General features: G+C 42.6%; 1 long non-coding RNA gene across 6 annotated transcripts; it reads right to left on the bottom strand.

Annotated features, from left to right (window-relative positions):
• Nucleotides 1-5,314: 5,314 nt before the first annotated feature.
• LOC103715970 (uncharacterized) lies at nucleotides 5,315-14,877 on the bottom strand. 6 transcript variants are annotated; one of them, XR_016399232.1, is made up of 6 exons: nucleotides 14,603-14,877; nucleotides 14,424-14,525; nucleotides 11,272-11,410; nucleotides 8,025-8,501; nucleotides 6,806-6,914; nucleotides 5,315-6,174 (listed from the first exon to the last, which is right to left on the bottom strand). It is a non-coding gene; the product is annotated as an uncharacterized LOC103715970 (long non-coding RNA). The 6 variants fall into 6 exon arrangements; XR_016399230.1 differs by lacking the exon at nucleotides 5,315-6,174 and adding an exon at nucleotides 7,002-7,077 and having other exon boundaries at nucleotides 6,249-6,914; XR_016399229.1 differs by lacking the exon at nucleotides 5,315-6,174 and having other exon boundaries at nucleotides 6,251-6,921; nucleotides 14,603-14,876.
• Nucleotides 14,878-21,651: the final 6,774 nt, after the last annotated feature.

Below are 21,651 nucleotides of genomic sequence, written 5' to 3'. Positions count from 1 at the left end.
CAGCTGAACTTCATGCTGGAGCTGCCGAACTCCTCACCTTGGAAGCAAAGAAGAGGTTGGAGGAATTGAAGAAGGAAGCTAAGAAAGAAACTGCTTAGCTCAAGGTGTAGCTTGTGGAGGCTAAAGATAAAGTTGCATAGGCTGAAGGGAAGGCCGCCCAAGTTGAAGAGAAGGCTCGTCAAGCGGTTGAAGACTTCAGAGCTTTGGATGACTTCTATTTGGAACTCATGGACAGCGCCATCCCCTTTGCACAAGGATACAGTAGGTGCAAGGAGTCGGTCGGCAAGCTCTATCCGGAGGTCGACCTTGGCAGTATTAGCCCTAGCAAGTATGCTGAGATTATAGGGCGGTCAACAACAACAGCTGAGGAGCAGTTAGCTAAAAATACTCACATATCGGCCGGACTTTTCTTTAATGAGTGAGCTCAATATGTAAATTTTTTTAATAATGAGGTTAAAGAGTGCAGAGATAGAGTTCGAACTTAAAACCTCTAGTCTAATATCATGTTAAAATTACCACTTATTTCAAAAACTTAAACTAATAGGATAAAGTAAATTTATTTATATATTTTATATATTCTTATGGATCGGCCCTTAGTATGGCAAGCTTTCTTTTCTTGTAACAAACTTTTTTATAAGATCATTTTGAAGTATCGGAATGAAACATTTTGTTCATACCTCGTGTGCTTTGTAATGTTTCTTGGTTTTTTTGCCAAGTGTTTGGGGTCGTAGGTCGGACGACATACTTAGTTGAGTAGACCTATTTCGCTAGGTCCTTTAGGTCATCTGAGTATGCTGTAGTGTGGCCATAGAGCCAATATAAAGACTTTGCTACGAGTCTCCCCCCTAGCTATGAACTTTAAGTATCTTTGGTCGGTTCAACCTTCTTGCCCCCCATCTATAGGTTCTTCAAAGTTCACATCGGGGCTCCAAACTTGAAGAGGTTGGGTTGTTGGCTTGTCCAGCCTTTGATTAATTGGGTCTTGCACATGTCCTATTTGAGCATTGCTTTATGCTAGATCTTTTCATCGACTCTTTGGTTAGTAGAATGAAGGTCATATTTGCTTCTGGGTTGTCTTCGTGGAAGAAACCGGTTCCTTTACCAAGTTTGCTCTCTAGCCTTATAGGCTTGTAGATAAGGGATCCTAATCATTTTTGAGTTGTCCCCCTTTTCGATGGTCGATGGCCTTTAAGAGACATGTCTGATCAAGAGTGTTTGGATTCAAGCAATACACAGTCGAAGAGAGTATGAGTATGAGCGTACCTAAAGATCCCCCAAGTCGGGTCTATATAGAGTGGAGATTGGTGTCGATTTCCAAAAAAGACATTTATGTGTCTTAACTGCTCGGTGCATAGTACCTACTTGCATGTTATGTAAACCACGAACAATAGCCGCAAGCGACGTTCTTTTATGAGGCTGAGCTATAACAACCTATCGCTAATGAGCTTTAACTATCTCTATTATATGTTTAGCAGAGGCCAAATGGCATGCTCTTGCTAGTCCGCTGATTTGGTCGGTAATAGTTGGATCTTAGCGGTACTAGAATCCAATTGAGTGAAACTAACTTTAAGAATATAAAATATATGAGATCAAGTGATCAACAACCGTGCAAGCCTTGCTAAAGTAATTTTTCTGCCTTGGAATAAAAGTCGTGCCAATAGATGTGATCGCGCCAAGAAAACCCTAAGCGAAGGCCAGTATTAAAATGAAGCAAACAAACTGGCAACTATAGCCTGATTTTTTTTTTAAAAAAATTACAGTACATTTTTATTTTTTTAATGCAGATGACCCATAAACAGGAGAAATATTACCAAGGGACCTCGGCCAAGAGTACGCCCCTGCTTTATCCATTTAAAAGTTAAAGCTATTGGCTCAATAAAAAGCTGTTCTGTGCTCATACAAGCCGATCATGGACAATTTATGTTCCGGTTTGGCTCATCAATGCCGTGGAAAGAAACAAAAGTAGCACTGCCGGGTTTATATTATGTACATGCAAACAATTCCCTTGCCTTTGCCAATGTAGCGATAAGGGATTAATGTAACTCATAAGATTTATTGTTAAACGAGACTTCATTTATTATAAAATTGTGAAATCAGCAATTATGGGTCTCATAAACTTTTTCATGCGTACATCCTGGATGCCTCCAAACTTGCATTGGGATATCTGAACTCCAAGCCTCGAGACGTGCTGACTCTCCTTAAATAGCACCCTTCAAAAGTCAACCAGACCAGGTAATGTCATCAGGATGCTACCTAATTTTGAACTTAGCATTTATACAAAAAAATGGCATTTATTTTGAACTTAGATGGCCCCCGAAAAATGACACATATCCCCTTAATTATAAGTTGACAATTATTAATTCATTTTCTAAATTTTGACAGATACATGCCAATAATCAAAACCAATTTGATATCCAATTGGCAATATTTGCATGAGGGCCGCTTCACCGGACCATGCTACCTAGGTTGTATATGACCTATGCCACCTGTATAGCATCCAGCCCGTAGCCAACCCTCCGGCACACCAACCAAGATCTCGCAATCCCCACCTTAACAACATCGCACATAAATGCAATGTTTCCCATCCCTCTCCTCTTTTTTTTTTTGCCAAATTCTTTTCGTTGGTCTCGATTCCATTTCGTGCATGCTATGCTATGCTACTGCATTGAAAACCGTTCCCCCTAGACCACGCAATCACAGCTCAATGCACCTTTCATTGCTCATTGTTACGAGGCGCAGATTATGGGTAGTTGACAGGCAACAAACGTCAAACACTCGAGACCCAACCCATTTTCTCCCTCCTGCTTGTCATAATGCTCCCCTATACAAACTCGTCATCATCTTCTCCGGTTCCAGCAATAGCAGAGGTAAACGGCCAACATCTTCAACATGAGTACTTCCCTCTCCAAACTCCCGCTCCTCCTCCTCCTCACCCTCTTCTTCACAACAACCAATATAATCCAGGCTCGAGCTAGACCATCTCCACGCCCACATCACCATAAGCCTCAGATAACAGTAGCGAAAGAAGAGCTGAGAAGTAGATGCAGAAGCGGCGGCGGCGGCGGCAGGAGAAGATCACACGCCTGCAATCCTGAATGTGATCCCCTATTCCGGTATCACTACAGAATTTGCGGGCAATGGCCCTTCCCTTCCATCCCTTTCCCTGATAACCCTTTCATGCCCACTCCTCCCTTCATCCCACTGTCGCCGCCACCTCATACACTTGTCCCATGTCCTGCAACCTCCATGTCACCACCTCTTCCCCCACAGGTCATCCCAACCCCTCCTCTAAGCCACCCCTCCACCTGCATCACTGTTCCATATCCTCCACCTTCCATACCATTGCAGCAGCCGCCACTGCTACCACCATCACCTCCACCAGTCTTTCCACCACCACCACCCCCAGTTCCGTGTCCTCCACCTCCCATACCGATGCCGCTGGCCCCACCATTGCCACCACCAATCTTCCGACGACCACCACCTTCACCAACCCCATCCATCTTTCTACCATCACCACCTCTAGTTCCTTCGCCACCGCCACCGGTATTTACACCACTTCCACCACCACGTGTAGCATCACCACCACCCCCGCCTCTTCTTGTACCTTCACCCCCACCTCCGACCACAATTACACTGCCGCCCTTCCTTCCCATATATCCTGCCCCACCTCTTGTTCCTTCGTCATCATGCCCATTTCCTCCGCCACCAACAGACTTCTCTATATTTCCTACACCACCAACAGACTTCTCCCAGCCGCTGCTCGTACCTACCATGCAGGGGCGGCCCAAAACATTTGGGGGCCTAAGGCGAATTCACAGAAGAAGGCCTTTTTTTTAAATAATAAAAAATTTTTAATAAATATAAAATAATTTAAAATTTTATTTAAAAATAACTCGTCTAGCTTTTTGAGATGCAAAATTACTAATCAAATTTTTATACTCAAGATTCATTAAAATATTATTTTCAATCGATAATATAGCTAATCCATTTAATCTTTCTTGTGACATAGTTGACCGCAAATAAGATCCAAAAAAATCACAACCAACCGACAATTAGACCCAAAAAAATAATTGTAGTGTCTCTAACTTGAATAAATCAAAATTAATTGGATCAAAAAATTAACCAGTTGGCCATATATTCTCTTGGCTTTTTTTCATTATTATATAACATTAAATGCAATAAGCCAATAACAACAATATGGCATATGAAAGAAATCCTCTTTATAGACAATTGTTCGGTGATCACAGAACTATTAGATAATAAAATAACAATCAACATATACTTCCATGTGATGATGTGAAATAGTTAGTGAATACTGAATAGTGATTAGTCAATATAAAAGTGGCACCGTATAAAACTCACCACTGCGGTCTACGGCACTGCCTGGGATTTGATTTTGCCTTTGCCCTTTGGCCTGGGAATTGGGATTTGGGAATGGATGCTCACGGAGGAGCCGACGAGGCCGGAGCGGCGGAGCCCGGAGGTCGGAGGCTCGGAGCTAGAGAGGAGATCCGGCCGGTGGCTCGCCACTCGCCGCCGTGACGCCATCGCCGGGTTCTTGCCTTCTTGGAGTTGGAGCCGGAGGAGGAGGACGATGGCCTTTAGAAGTTTAGAGGCTACAGCGGAGCCGAGGAGCCGGAGGCTGGAGGTCGGAGGAGCCGAGCAGAGCTGGAGAGCAGATCCGGACTCCGGAGTCCGAAGGCCGAAGCAGGGGCGGTCGAGCCTCAAGCCGTCGACGGTCGAGCCTCCCGGCAGAGAAGGGAACTAGGGAAGGGCCGAAGAACTGAAGTGAAGAAGCACTGAGGGCCGAGGGGAGAGCCGGAGAGGAGAACGGAAGGTACGCTCTGTTTTTTTTTTTTTTTTTTGCTTTGAAGGGTTCTGCCGTTTAGCAAAAAAAAAAAGCACTCGCGGGTGGAGAAGGGGGGAGAGTCGGAGAGAAGGGGAAGGACCGTTGCCTGTCTCAGCTATCGTAGGCTCGTAGCCATGCCGTCGCCCAGCCGTAGCCTGTCTCAGCAGCTGAGCAGCATAGCCGTCGCCTCGTCAGGGAGATGGCAGATGGGGATTGCGATCTGTGGACCCACTGTAGCGGGGGTCAGCAGCATAGCCGTCGCCCGTCACCCACTCACCCTGCTACTCTGGCTCTGCCAGCTTTCGGATGTGAAAGCTCACAAAAAAAAAAAAAAGACTCTCCACGAGTCCACGGGGGCGGGGGCCTTCAATGAGCCGGAGGCCTTAAGCGACCGCCTCGGTCGCCTAAGGCTCGAGCCGGCACTGCTACCATGCCATCTCCAGCACTATCTGTTGATGCTTCACCACCTCCACCTCCCGCAATTCCTTTCTTTCCTCCCTTCACACTTCCACAACCAGCTTCTCCTTTACCAGTCATCGACTCCACGTCTCCACCCCTCCAGCAGACACAGACCAGCCAAATGCTGCCTCTCCCACCAGCCATTCCCTTTGACAGCCTTCCAACACTGTTTCTATCCCCAGTGACAACAGATGATTCAACTTCTCCATCGCCACCTTAAGTGCCCATAGATAACAATCCTCCTTTCGTCCTTACACCAGTGCTTCCATCGCCACCTGAAATGCCAGTTTAATACACCCCGCTCTCTGCTGCCTCCACCACAAATACTCATGGATGGAACTCTGCAACTTCCCGTGGAAAGTACTCAGCCACAAATGGCCCTCCCACCTTCACCTCTTCCCTTTAACAATCCCTCATCCGTTCTCCCTCTCCCATCAAGGGCTAAGCTTCTTCCCATTCCTAGGATGCCAATATTATTGCCAATCCACCATTACTTTATTTCCTCTCTTACTATAAAAAGTACTAGCTATCTATGTTCACCTTAAACCTGTAGTCCTTTAGCTACGAGATGAGCAGAAAACCATAAGAAAAATGTAGATTACAAGCATCAAGTTATATGAATGGTTTGATCAGATGTAAGAAGTGTCATGGCAATAGTTTTTTTGCTTGCTGTCTTGTAATCAGTGAATTGCTTTGATATAGAAGAGTATGAGGTAAAGGTAAAGCGAACCTCAGCCCGCCCGGCCCAGCCCGTGAACAGGTCTATTTACCATTTTTGGCTTAAGTTCAGGAATGCTGATCTCCATCTTTGAATCTCGTAAATCAGTAAGACCTATGATCTCAATTTTGTTTCCAGATAGAAAATCCTAATTCACGAAAGAAGACCAAATATAGATTGAAAAAGCAATGCAAGAAGATAAAAAACTTAAGAGTAAAGATGAATATAATGTCAGGATTTTAAGATATTTCATAAATTTACATAAGAAAAATACTTAAAATATGATAATGGGATATTAACAACTTAAAATTAAAAATGAAAATATCTTCAAGTTTTTGACCTGTAATCAGCTTTTTTATCTTCTATGTTCTTTTGTGTAGATTGCAGCACATCATAATAGAAATATTCCCCTTATCTCCTTTGAGTACAGGATATTATTCAAACGAGTAGGAATCCCTTGCCGATTATCCTCGGGAATGTATTTATAACTATACAAGATATAATGCAACTAGGCTGATACATTCGCAATTTTTACTGATTACATTCAAAATAGTAACTAGTAGACATAAGGAACAATTCGGTGCACATCTTGTTTGAAGCTTCCTCTCAAATAAATATCCAGTTCTCCTCGTAATGAATGAAGGATGGAGAAGAATGAAACAAAAAAAGTTTATACTTGCATGGCAGTAATGAATGCGTGAAATGTTAGTGTGCTTTTACTACCAAACCACCAATCCAGTAAATGGTAATATATCATGAAAAAGTTGTTAAATACTGACCTTTAAATTTGTCCAAGTTCTCGTTATTTACAGCAGCATCCTCACAGACCTGCTGCAATAGGGAGCCTATGTCTTTAAATACAATTTCTTTTGGGCATTTTCCATCAAACTATTTCCTTGAAAGCAATTAAAAATAAATAAGAATCATTTCTTCAAATTCTTGTGAAATTAAACGTGATGCAGAGTATGCAATCACCTTGCTTAACAAGTCCAAATATATTGGCAAGATAGCTTCAGCATTTCATTTATATGTTTCTAAGACTAGATTTGACCTAGCCATATGTAAGAAACAATAGTCAGACATGGCATTCTAGATCCAAAAGGAAAAAGTCTAAATCAAGGAACACCATTCGTTATGGTATGGAGTGTAGCATACCATACCAGTACTGAGCATACCGCACCATACCGGTACTGGTGTCGCCGTGAATTAGGTGCAGTGTCATGCCAGTCAACGCCATAACATGCACACCTTCCTTGTAATATATAGGCAAGGTACAGGGTGAATATGCCATGATATCATGCTTACCAGTCTATCTATATCATCTGTACTAGCTGCATAGGCCATGCTGCCTATCTGTATTAGTCTGTACCAGCTGGACAGGCCAGCATAGATTAACACAGAATGGCAGACTCATTTTTCTTAGTTGAGCCCTGGAAATGAGGGCAAGCACATGAGCAGCATAGCATGGCATGACACAACATAGTTTTGTATTATGCTGGCCTATGACCAGCAAGGATGCAGCATGTAGTACTTACTATCATCGTATAAAATAAGACATTATGATAGAAGAGTTGAAATTGAGTAGAGTTCCAACATGAGTGATCTTATGTCAAAATATCTACCCTTCCATGAAAACATGATTAGTGTGAGCAGCCACCATGTCTCATAAAATACAACTTATTCTGACAGGCAATCAGTTGTCATGGTAATGCTGTTGCTGTTACAGGTAGTTAAGACATGGAAGAACCATAACAACTATAATTCTACCACATAAAATTATGGTTGTTATCTTGATGAAGCACATCTACAATTTTGAACTCTGGGTTGGGCTGGACATTTTACCGCTTTTCCATTTTGGTTGTTTTCCTTGTTGACAAATCGTGGCAGCTACATCAACAAATCTATAGCAGCACACAAAATATTTTTTGTCTTTGCTATAGAGACATTAAAGAATGAAGTAACAGAGAGAGAGCATGAGAAATAACAGAAAAGAATTACCTTTTCATGAGTATATTATCTCCTTTAATGACCTCCAGCCTTTGGCCATTTAAGCATGAGAACCTTGTTTGGACATCTCAATACTTTACCCCACTGTTTTGTTATTTATCCTTTCCTCGTGTCGTCTACCTGGGCTGATAATGCTGATTGCGATTCGTTTTCTTGGTATTTGAACCATAAGGTCCCTAACCTTGATTCGATTTACTGTCGAGCTGCGGCTGTGATGACAGGGATTCAAACAGCAAAGTGGGGTTCCTGCTGTCATGACGCAGCTGTAAAAGCTTTATCTGATGACAAAGTGTTGGTTGAGTATCCTGTTGGGCATTTGGGGTTCAAGGACGAGGCGGCTTCTAGGATATATAAGCCATGTAGAAACTTCCTCTGTTTCTGGAGGAAAGTTTTAAGATGGTACATTTTGCCAGTCACTGAATCCAGCCTCCTTCCAACACATCTGTTGGTTTGAATTTTATCAGGAACCTGAATAAGAACAGATAAGATTTGTGAATGGTCAAATTGATTGAGTTCATGGACCAAAATAACAAGTTGGATCACGGTAGCATGAGCAAATCTAAATGTTTTGCTGTCAACATGTAAAAATTAAATGTACGTTTACACTTTTATATAGAGAAAAAGAAAATCAAGGGCATGTACGCTAAAGGAAATAAAATGCCAATCTTCATTTATTATTAGTTAGAGATTAGAATTTTTTGACACAAAAATAAAGATAAAACATTAGAGAGAACAGTGTGTGCAAATCAATATATGACAATGCAAGGTCGGAGGAACCAGTACTAAGCACCGTACTAGTTTTCCGGTAGCATGACTCGGTACGGGCCGTGCCGGATCTATACCGAAAGAGGGACGGTACCGTGGGAGAGAGGAAAAGAGAGATAGAGAAGGGGGAGAAAGGGAGGGAGGCCGGAGGAGGGTGCGGACGCCGGCGGAGGGCCGACGGAGGCCGGTGGAATCTGCGGGAAGCAAGGCCGCAGTTCAAAACAGGGGAAGCGGCCGCGATCTTAAAAAATTTGAAATTTTTAAGTAAAGTCGGCAAATCGCTTGCTGACTTCACTTAAAAACCGCAAAAGTTATTAAGGCCACAACCGGACCCTTGTTTCGTTCAAACCAGAAAAACCGGCCGCGGCCTCGACTGCCGTGTGGCCTCCGCCAGCGTCCCGACCTCTCCCCCTCCCTCCCTCCCCCGCGCACTCTCTTTCTTTCTCCTTCTCCAGCTCCGACAACGGATCTCATTTTCATTGCCGAAACCATACCGGTGAGCCACTGGTATAGCTCGAATCGGCCGGAACCGCCCAGTTCGGAACAGTTCCACCGACCTTGTGACAATGTTAATCAAGCAAGAGGATAGACTACAATAACAAGTTTTAACATAACTAGTTCTTCCAATGTATGTGTAAGTATTTCTGTGGTTGCTACTGAGGAATCTGAATGTCAACTACAACCAAAAATAATAAGAACTATATTATCTCAAATTATCTTTCAACCTTAAACGGTTGGCTTGGTTCCTCCAACTATTCATCACATATTTTACATCTGCTTAGATCATATCGCATGGCATATGATCTGCACCTCCATAATGTTCAAAATATTTACCATGTATTTGTTGCAATGTCTATTAGCTCTCTCGATAATTTGAATAGATACTTTTACCTTTGCAAGCATGACAAACAACCACTCAACTTCCATCAGGTGCTCCTCATCATGACTTTCAATTAAGCAACTTAATTAGCTCATATGTTCATGTCATATAAGCAAAACAACAGAAAGTATTTCTCACATTTGGAAGAGATAACAACAGTAGCAAATTGAGTCAAAACCACTCTACAAAATAATATTGATACTCAAAGAAACAGAAAACTAACCTGATACATGCTGGTCAATTTAGGAAGTTCTTTCATTAGGACCTGTGGTAGTAGGCAAGTAGTGTTCTTCCTTTTCAGAAATCAGTTATTGCATATCAATGTATCAGGGCTAAGTGGCCTCTTGGGCTGAATCACACCAGTTGTTTGAGATACATGGCTGAGTTGATGGGTTTGGGCCTTCTTAGTATCCAGCCAAATAGGACTAAAATTGCTTTCAGATGTCATATCGCCCAGCCACAGAGAGAGAGAGAGAGGTGGAGGAGTAGCAGAAGAAGAGGGTAACAAATGCATCACCATCTAGATATGGACCTTTATGTTGAGATTTTATGTATACAGGCATGAAAACAGAGACTAGAAGAATCAAGTTATACATGTGCGAAACTTGATGACAAAGAAAACAATCTCTTATATTTTTTTTCTTGGTGCGTCTCATTATGGCTATCTTTGCAGAACTCCATTTGTGGAACTTATGTTGCAGTTACATGAAGAACATAGAACTAACATGATACACAAGGGGTCTTGAGAAGAATCATGTGGATGGAATTCTTACTTGTATAAGCTGAGAGAAAGGAAGAGAGGAAAAGATTCAAAGTGGGAGGGTAGATGGAAACTGCATAGTCTGTTATCTAGCTAGCTAGGTGGTGCCTAAGAATATTACTAAGAAGCAACAACCATTTTATACCAAAGTTATTTAGGCTGAATATAAACTTAAATAGCTGATCACCAGTGATAGGTCCCATCTATCATTTTATAATTGCAGCCCAATCAGAATATAGGCCAACTGCTAGAAGCAAAACAAAAGGGGAGATGTACTAAGTATGGTGTGTCAATGTACCGGAATTATTAGTTGGTCCTCTAGCGATATCCAATAGAAATCGAAAATGAACTGAAGATGGAAGGAGTATTTTATTTTTTCCAATCAATTATATCCTATACGTGACCTTCAGACCTGAACAACCTTAAAATCATAAGAATCTATATTAAAAACATAAAGCAAACAAGTATACACCTGAAGGACACAACCAATACTGAAGCAGAAGAAACAAGCTTTTAATTGGTCCACTAGTGATATCCAATAGAAATCAAAAATGAATCGAAGATGGAAGCAGTATTTTGTTTTTTTTTAATCAACTATATCTTATATATGACCATCACAGACTTGAACAACCTTAAAATGATAAAGATCTATATTAAGACATAAAGCAGATGAGTATACACCTGAAGGACAAATCAGTACTGAAGCAGAATACGCAAGCTTTGAGACACATGCAAACACAGTTATCTAGCATCAACATGCTTCAGACATAGAACTCATAAATAACAGTTTAATTCAAAAATGAAGAATGAATAAAAGAATATAAATGGCATACATCTAGCACAATGTATATGCCTGGTCTTATTTTGATCCTTTCAAGACTTTGTGAATGTGAAGAACTCCTGGGGTACACATCAAGTAGCCATCCTTTCTCTCTTACATAGATCTCCTGTTGATATGTGCACCAATCCATACTGAAAGTACAAATCATAAATCATGTCAACCAAATTATGTACTCAAAGGCCAGAACCTATACAACTTGAAGCCTCATAATCATGAATGGATCATGGGATGGTGGCATTGATACAGTCATCTAAGTGCATTTCTATTGCAGTTTGGCATATACTTCAGATATATTATCCAAGAGAATATCTAATGCGACCTACTGCTTATAGAACGTGGACTCAAATGTTCAGATAATGAATTTCAGCTCCTCCCATACATGTTATACAACTTAATAGAAAAACAAAGTGAGACAAGTCAAAAGGTTACATTCTTGCACTAAATAAACATGGGATTTATACGAAACTCTATTATCCCTACATACAATACACCAACACTGAATTGGAGCTTGATAAATGTTTCTAACTGCGGAAGGCACTCTCCACCTGTGCCAACATTAGTTTCACACTTCGAGCTCCCTCTACTAAGATGTTCAGTAATTGTAAATCTCTTATCCTCATTTATTTCTGTCTTTTTTCTCTCGGTTTTATATCCTCCATTTTGACCCTTATTCTTCTCTTTTCCCTTCCTTTTACATTCTTCCTTGCTGTGAATATTCATATCTATCCAAATCTGGAGTTTATTTTAGTTTATATCAATTTATTTGTGACCCTAATGATAATGGGTTGCATTTGAGTGTCATCGAGCAATGAGATCCTACCCAATGAGGGACAATGGACAACAAGTTGAGAGAGTTCGCCAAGGGAATCAATGCAAAATTCAAGTCTGTTATGGAGGATATGAAGAAAATATATGTGTTATTGGAGCAGCATGTTGTGTTCAAGATTCCAGCTCCTCCATTGCTGTCAACTTCTTCCAACGTCTTAATCCCTTCATGTTTGAAACTATATCTAGTCAACAAAACTAAGTCCTAGCCCAACTTCGAGAACAAATCTAAGCCCTAATCACTAACCCCTTCCGACGCTTTTAAGAAGACAAAAGCTACCTCACAAATTAGCAAACAGATGTAAACAATCTAGTTGCAAGAGAGATTAGGGTGTTGAAAGGACAACACATGGACTCAAAGCAGACAAGTGCCTTCAAATGACAGTGGCTTACAGTGAAAAGCTGATGACAGTATTCTCTAATGGAGAAGTATAGACAATTTTTGTCTCAACAAAAGTAGTGGAAAAGCTGAATCTGAAGGTGTAGTGAAAGAATATCCCCTTATAAGTTGCATGGCTGCATGACCATGAAAGTCTCAATGTAGAACAACATTTCTTCATCTCTTTTACTATGGGATTATTCAAAGACTATTCGATTTAAGATGTCAATAAGTTCAGAAAACAATGCTTGCGACAACCTTTACACTGCTCAGGATCAAGGTAGAAATTTGTTCCAAACAAACCAGATAGCAATTATGGATCGAAAGATTTTGGCTTGACTCAAAAAATTCCAATGCACATTCCCTCTCCAACAAAGAAAACAATGCACATTCCCTCAATAGATGGAGTAGTTCTTCGCAAAAGCAACAAACTTGTAAATGAGTCAAGTGAGAGCAACTGATGCAACTGGGACTTCAGAGACAAATTTCAGAATTTATATTTTAATTCTGATCTTTAGGTTTTTATATTATATTTTCTAGTAATTTTTGCACTAGCTTTTATGGTGAAATTATTGTCTATAATTCCTACTTCATTATGTCTAGGTAGGGTTAGGAAAGGTTTTAAGTCATTGTTTTTGTGTTTTGGAGGGATTTCCACAGCTTTTTGTGCAGCCTTCCACGCAATGCAAGTAATTCTCTTGTTGGCAAGCCTTCAATTAGCTTCTGCTAGAGTGAATGGTCTAGATGCAGTGGAGCTTTAGGTTCATTAGAAGTTTTATTTTGAGTTGAATTATGTTAGTTTGGATCCACTGCAAACAAGTTTCGTGGTTAGGAATCATCATTTTAATGGTTGTTTAAGTATTAACCTACATAGGTCAATGAGAATTTATATATAGCATAAATAAATTCCTCTAAGAGGTTTTTCCCTTGATTTTTTTTCACTCTTCTCTCTGTACTTCTCATCTTCTATCCCAATCCTTCTCTTAGTCTCAACCTCATTGTTCTATACTGTCATAACTCATAAAAGAATAATATTCACATTTGTCCAGAACTGGAATTTATATCAGCATATATCCCATTTACTTGCACAAAACGAAATAGCTTATTTCATTTCTCCTAGACCAAAATTGTTGGGATAATAGGTGTTCGCGAGATGGAACTTGCAATTACACCCTTTAGAGCATTGCCCGACAGAAAGCAATCATTACATATAAATATATGTAATTGGGATGAATGAGATGGACCCTTCGCACAAAAAAGGAATAGGGATTGTGGTTGCAAGAAGAAATACAAGGATCCAGTGCCCTGGACAGGAATCTTTAGAAAAAAACGTGACTCTGGTGCTCCTGTATCCTCAGTCCTCCCTTTCCGATGTAGGTGATAAAGAAACCCTAGGAATATACCGCAAATACAAGAGTTGAAGGTAACGACGTTGTCTTATGAGTGTGATGACTGTAAGATCCCTCTCCATTCGTTTCCAAAACAACCCAGAAAGTAGTAGACACCTTACCCTCGACATGTTCTTGTGCAAGAAAACCTTTGGTTGTAATCAACCCTCCAACCCTAGAAGGCATCCTAGTTTCTTCGTTGCCTTTTCCTACCACCTTCTATGCTCTTACGTCCACAGTGAATCAAGATTTAGCATCAAAACTCTCATTATCATGTCCAGCAGATCTTTGATGTTGGATTATGCTTCAGAATTAGCTTCTTGTTCTTCTTTATTGAAGAAAAATAGCTTCTTTTTCCAATATTCTTAATGAACAAGACAACAAAAAAAGAAACGAAAGAAAGAAAGAAAGAACAAAAAAAGAAAAGAAAAGAAAAAGGAATTTTTGCATCATTCTTCTTTAAGAGTTATCATATGATTCTTGGCATTGACTCATACAAGAAAACAGCACAAAGAGCAGAAGACTGCACAGAAGAGGATAATGGGAACAGACCTCCTCGACGATCATCTGACACTGAGTGCCTTTCCCCGCCGCAGGAGCCCCAGAAACCATCGCCTTCATCGGCTCCTTGGCCGGGCAATCCACCTTCAGCGCCTGCCAAATAAATTACAGCGGCATCAACAAAACTCAAGAAGCGCTAAAAGTTATGAGGGAAACATCCGGGAACTGACCTTAGGTTTAGGGTTCGTCCTCCAAGATGTCTTGAATTCGATTCTAGGGGAGTGAGAGAGAAGAAAAAGAAAAAGGGGCGGGAGAGGAGAGGAGAGGAGGAAAGGGGAAGGAGGGCGAGTCGATGAGGAAGGCGTAGGAGGCTACTTGGGTTTCGCTTAAATAGGCTACTGATCTCTCTCCCCCTCTCTCCGTTCTTAAATAGGGTGTATATGCGGCAGCTGAGGTTTCTTGCATATAGGGGGAATACGGGAGCGAAGTGGAGTGTCGCCGCCGATATATATATATATATATATAGCAGAAAATATATTATAATCCGGGACCGTTGGTTTCTCTCTCAAGTTCTACCCGTGCGTGAAAACGACACCGCGTGGAAGTTCATATGAAGTCAGGCGCCACCTTTGCTTTCGAATATTTGATAGTAAATAAATGCATTGTCTTTCGGTATATATTTAGAGGGGCTAATTAAATTGCAGATTAGGTATATTTAGAAATATTGTCTTACAGATTGGCCAACCATTTGATTAGAGAAGCTAATGGGACCGTAGATTGGGTGTATTTAGAGACTGTCTTGTAGATTGAGTGGACTTGTATTTGGCCGACCATTTGAAAATTTCATAGATTGAAGAGATATAGTTGCCTAGAATACTCCAATACTTACTATATTTTGATTTTTTTGGATATGTTCGCACTAAAAGTATATGAGTCATCTATTGTAGCAAAAAAAAAAAATTGCACAACATTAACGGTTCAGATGAAACTGGCAAAAACTAATGACTTTATGTGAGACTGGTGCGTAGAGACTGATAAATAAAGAGGGACCTAAAGGTAGTAGTACCAATTAAATAAATGAAGGATGAAAATGTTATAGAAAAAACTATAGCACCATTTGAGGAAGTTGTTGGCAGTAGAGCTTTTATAAAAAGAAGTTTGTTGTTTGGTAACTGTATTTCTAAAATATTTTGGTACCTTAACATGTATTTGGTAAACAAATTGAGAAAATACTCTTTGTATGACAAAATGAGTATAAAGAACATTGCATAGTATTATATAACAGAGCATAATAGAATATAATATATATTAATATATAAATATATAATATAGTATAATATTACTCTAATATAATATAATATTATTATAATATAGTAATATAATATTATTTACTATAATATAATAATTTAATATAATATTAAATTAGTTAACATAACACATCAATGTATTATGATATCATGTAACATAATATTTTATTTATACTATAATACAAGAACAAAGGTCTAAAATATTATAATTATTAGTATAAATTAATTTTTCATAATATAATATAATATTAAATTATTTAACATAACATATTAATGTATTATGATATAATGTAATATAATATTATATTTATAGTATAATATAATAATAAAGGTATAAAATACTATAATTATTAGTATAAATTAATTTTTCACCCCCTGCAAATTTTCAAAATTATAAAGGGACATTTTGTATAATTGTTATATTTTATCAAAAAAGGAACATTTTGGTCAAAAAAAAAAAAAAAAAAGCTTTCTGACGGAACCTAAAAGTGCTTTTCCAGAAAGCTCCAAAATAGAGCTTTTTCCAAAAAGTTGTTTTTAACTTTCTAAAAAAGCTAAAACAGCTTCCCAATATTTTTATCAAATACCCTTATTTTATTTAAAAGTACTTTTGGAGGATCAGAAAGTACTTTGTGGCCTTCCAAAAGCTCCCCCAAATGGGCTATATCTAGATCTTAATTAATGGTATAATTTTGCATCAATCCCTGGTCACCATTTTATACAAAGCCAGTGGGGCTAACTCCTTTTACTTTGAAATAGTGAAATTATCCAGAGATACATAAATAATGTTTAATTGTTGATCTACCCCCTGAGTTGTCAGCGGTGAGTTGGCTGTTATATGAAGCATATATCAAGGGACAACTATAGGAGAAGGTTCTTTAGCAGCCTAATACTTTATGAGCTTGTACTTAAAATCATAACTGATGGAGAGCATGATTGTTGTAAACCATATCAATTTGGGCCACTTGCTTTCAGCTTATAATTGAACCTAAATTGAAATGGACTGATAAAGCCTATGGCTGTGATCAATTACCCTTAAAGTGCACAAAAATTAATTCTTTGTTCATCTTTACAAATATGCTTGATTTGCCAAATTATATTCAACATCTTTAACTGAGTTTAAGTTTAATAACAATATAATGTTTGACTAAATTCTGGTCTTATATAATTAAAAATAAAATATTGGTTTCTCCTCAGGTGAGACTCCCTCTCTTTCTCTTATTTAAAAAAAAATAGTTTTTTTTTCGTCGCCTAATTTTAAAGTTTGACAATTAGAGCTAGAGTAGATTCATTAAAAAAAAAAAGGGCAATTAGAGCTAGAGTGACCATTTCACTTATTAGGTTGGATTGGATTGAGTTTAATTTTGAATTGCTGAACCTCATTTTAAGTTTTCTTTGCTAGTTCCATATTATTACATATTAATCTCTGCCGATTCAAACTAGTATTACTAGTTGGGGTCCAGAATTCAATTGGAGCCTTATACTTGGCTCAGATTTCAAAATTTTCCAACATATTGAAGTGATATAACTTAATTTTTTTTGACTAGGTTGCTACTGCTATAATATTATAGCTCATAATAGAAAATTTGTGTATCAATCATCTAGTAATAAATTGCATTATAAACTTAGAAATAACTTATACAGTATAAAATGGCAATAGCATTTATCTCATTCAAGCAAAAATAATAAATATAAATCCTAATAAAGGCACTAGATTATAATACACCTAAAGATACACATCAAATACTATTCTTTATTTGACCATTTGGGGTTATATTACATACTGTTGGGGGAAAAATGAACCACCCCACAAATACAATTAAAGCATCCAAATCCGATAGCAAGGCCGAGCTCATGCAGGCTGCCGAGCTCAGAAGGCTGCCGAGCTCCGAAGGCCGAGCACAGCAGACTGCCGAGTACAGAAGGCTGCCGAGCTCATTCAGGCCGAGCTCATGCAAGCTGCCGAACTCAAAAGGCCGAGATCAGAAGGCCGAGCACAGAAGGCTGAGCTCAGAAGGCTGCCGAGCTCATTCAGGCCGAGCTCATGCAGGATGCCGAGCTCAGAAGGCCGAGACCAGAAGGCTGCCTAGCACAGAAGGCTGCCGAGCTCCAAAGGGTGCCGAGCTCATGCAGGCTGCCGAGCTCAGAAGGCCGAGCACAGAAGCCGAGCTCCGAAGGCTGCCGAGCTCATTCAGGCCAAGCTCATGCAGGCTGCCGAGCTCAGAAGGCCGAGCACAGAAGGCTGCCGAGCACAAAAGGCCGAGACCAGAAGGCCGAGCACAGAAGGCTGCTGAGCTCAGAAGGCCGAGCACAAAAAGCCGAGCACAGAAGGCCGAGCTCATGCAGACCGAGCTCAGAAGATCGAGCTCATGCAGGCCGAGCTCAGAAGGCTACCGAGGTCAGAATGCCGAGCTCAGAAGGTTGCCGAGCTCAGAAGGCCGAGCTTATGCAGGCTGCCGAGCTCAGAAGGCCGAGCTGACCTCAGAAGGCCGACCTCGTCGTCCACATGCTGCGGCCATGCCCTGCAGCAGCCTCACCGCACCATGCTTTACTTGCCGGCCATGCCACGACATATCAACCAGGGACCATACCCTGCTATGACTGTCAACGCCTCACCATTTCCAAGAATGGACTGCATTGCGCGCCACAAGCAAGCTCTGGCTGCACGCCATCTCCTTCCATGATGAAAACGGACCATCCATGGCAACTCATTACTTTCACGCCCACGTCGAATCGTGACGGTAATCCATTAATTCGCCCAGTCACATCACAGGTAACTCTAGCACTCCCCCTATAAAAGGAAAGCTTCTCCCTCTAAAAAGGGGCTTCTTCCTTCCAAGAGAGGGCTTCAGACTTCTGCATAAAGTCCATCTCCTTCTCCAAAATTAAGCTCCCCTCTGACTTAAGCATCGGAGGGCTGGCGCCGGAAACTTCGGCCACCGGCTTTTTGCAGGTCTCCCGGAGGATGCCGCCCGCCGACGGACTACCACCCGCCATTCTCATGCCGGAGCTCCTCCTCCTCAGCCGACGGCCGTCCCTGGGTCCAATTTTCAGCAACAGTTGGCGCTAGAGGAAAGGCCCAAGTTGCGGCCATGAAACTAAGGAGCAGAGGAGTCTTTAATGCCTCTCGGCATCATGCTCCAAGTTCCGAACGCTCAGTCCAGAATTCACCATCAAGATCTCCGGTAGATCAAGTTCCACAAGTCCAACCCGAGCAGTTCGACGCGCTGATGCAGCAAGTCTAAGCGCTAGCCATTGCAGTCCAAAGCCTGCAACAAGTGGAGGCCCCTCCTGTGCCACCTCCACGGGTTCACTTCAAGTGGAGGAAGAAACTTTCACCCGAGCCATCTCAAATTAGGCACGGCTTCCGCTGCAACGACGTGGAACGTGGGGGGAACCAGTAAGAAGTAGTAGCCCGAGTCTCATGCCAACGAGTTGGAGGGGAAGAAAAATAAAAGCTGAGGTCTGGAGGAGGAGAGTTATGGAGCTTTAAAATGAGATTGTAAGCCTCTGTGGTAAAAGGTACAGCCCCATTAAATCCCATTGCCTTTCAAACTCTTCTGTCTTCCGGCAGCAAGTAAGAAACCAGCATGTACTCCCTCCTTCCGGGTGTAAGTCCTCAGGATGGCGCCCGCGACGTTGCTCTCCTTCAGAGCATCGCCATCACCGAAACCCCCGCCGAGCTCATGCAGGCCGAGCCAAGTTCAAAAGGCCGAGCTCATGCAGGCCGAGCCAAGCTCAAAAGGCCGAGCTCGTCATCCACATGCTGCAGCCACGACTTGGAGCAGCCTCATCCAGGCCGAGCTCATGCAGACCGAGCTCAGAAGATCGAGCTCATGCAGGCCGAGCTCAGAAGGTTGCCGAGGTCAGAATGCCGAGCTCAAAAGGCTGCCGAGCTCAGAAGGCTGCCGAGCTAAGAAGGCCGCCGAGCACAGAAGGCCGAGCTCAGAAGGCTGTCGAGCTCATAAGCCCGAGCGCAGAACACCTCTCCCAGAAAATCGAGCTAAAGAAAGCTGGTGCTAAGCCAAGTCTTGAGGGACTTCGAAGTTCGGGAGCCATCAAAATGTCTCCAAAAGGTACAGGATGCCACTTTGGCTTTAAATAATTTTAATATTTTACCTATCTCCGGGTTGGAGAATGCAAAAGACGACCTACGGATATCTCTATCTCCAACGTCGCCCCACTCTAGGTGAGAACGCACGATCGCCAACAGACAAGGCCATCTCCGGTCTCCATCTCCATCTCCATCTAAGATCTTGACCAAGCTCGAGATGCCCCGTGTGTCGACAGTGCGCTCCCAGACCCCTCGACCTCGGAAAGCGTCGTAGGTCGACAGTGCATTTCCAGACCCCTCGACCTTGCGCACGATTCCTCGACTAAGGCCGAGATGCCCCGATAAGTCGACAGCGAGCCCAAGCTCCCTCGATCTCGAAAAGATGGGGTAGTACCTTCGCGGCCCTCCGTGGCGCTCGACATCGACAACGGAGTAGTACCTTCGTGGCCCCCCGTAGCGCCTCCTCGACTAAGGTCGGGATGCCCCGTGTGTCGACAGTGCGTTCCTAGACCCCTCGACCTCGGAAAGCATCGTAGGTCGACAGTGCGTTTCCAGACCCCTTGACCTTTCGCACGATTCCTCGACTAAGGTCGAGATGCCCCAATAAGTCGACAGCGAGCCCAAGCTCCCTCGACCTCGGAAAGACGGGGTAGTACCTTCGCGGCCCTCCGTGGTGCTCGATATCGACAATGGGGTAGTACCTTTGTGGCCCCCCGTAGCGCCTCCTCGACTAAGATCGAGATGCCCCGATAAGTCGACAGCGAGCCCAAGCTCCCTCGACCTCGAAAAGACGGGGTAGTACCTTCGCGGCCCTCCGTGGCGCCCGAAAACAACAACGTGGTAGTAACTACGCGGACCCCCGAGGCATTCAACGACATTCGACGACATTTCGACGACATTCAACACCATTCAACACCTCCTACGACAACATGCCCCGATCTGAGTGGGGGCACCCTGCTGAGTCGACCACAAGCCAAAGAAGGCTGCTGAGTCGACCTGAAGCACTTAGCTCCAACTGCATGAGAGGTACATCCTACTTGGCATGCACATCTCCATATATATTTGGCTATATTATAGGATGATCGACGACTAGACTACTTCCTTCCCTCGAGCCAAAAAGCGGCTTGAACTCGGAAGTCGGGGGTAGTGTTGGGGGGGAAAATGAACCACCCCACAAATACAATTAAAGCACCCAAATCCGACAGCAAGGCCGAGCTCATCTAGGCCGAGCTCAGAAGGCTGCCGAGCTCAGAAGGCCGAGCACAGAAGGCTGCCGAGCTCCGAAGGCTGCCGAGCTCATTCAGGCCGAGCTCATGCAGGCTGCCGAGCTTAGAAGGTCGAACACAGAAAGCCGAGATCAAAAGGCCGAGCACAGAAGGCCGAGCTCAGAAGGCTGCCGAGCTCATTCAGGCCGAGCTCATGCAGGCTGCCAAGCTCAGAAGGCCGAGCACAGAAGGCCGAGATCAGAAGGCCGAGCTCAGAAGGCTGCTGAGATCATTCAGGCCGAACTCATGCAGGTTGCCGAGCTCAGAAGGCCGAGCCCAGAAGACCGAGACCAGAAGGTCGAGCACAGAAGGCTGCCGAGCACAGAAGGTACCGAGCACAGAAGGCCGAGCTCAGAAGGCTGAGACCAGAAGGCCGAGCATAGAAGGCTGCCGAGCTCAGAAGGCTGCCAAGCTCAGAAGGCCAAGCATAAAAGGCCGAGCACAGAAGTCCGAGCTCATGCAGACCGAGCTCATGCAGGCCGAGCTCATGCAGGCTGCCGAGCTTAGAAGGCTGCCGAGCTCAGAAGGCTGCCGAGCTCCGAAAGCCGAGCTCATGCAAGCTGCCGAGCTCAGAAGGCTGCCAAGCTCAGAAAGCCGAGCTCATGCAGGCTGCCGAGTTTAGAAGGCTGCCGAGCTCAGAAGGCCGAGCACAG

The sequence above is a fragment of the Phoenix dactylifera genome, chromosome 2 (genome assembly GCF_051530095.1).
Source record: "Phoenix dactylifera cultivar Ajwa chromosome 2, Ajwa_hap1_PhDact_Kaust_v1.1, whole genome shotgun sequence".
Taxonomy (NCBI): domain Eukaryota; kingdom Viridiplantae; phylum Streptophyta; class Magnoliopsida; order Arecales; family Arecaceae; genus Phoenix; species Phoenix dactylifera.
This window is presented reverse-complemented; position numbering and strand designations above follow the sequence as displayed.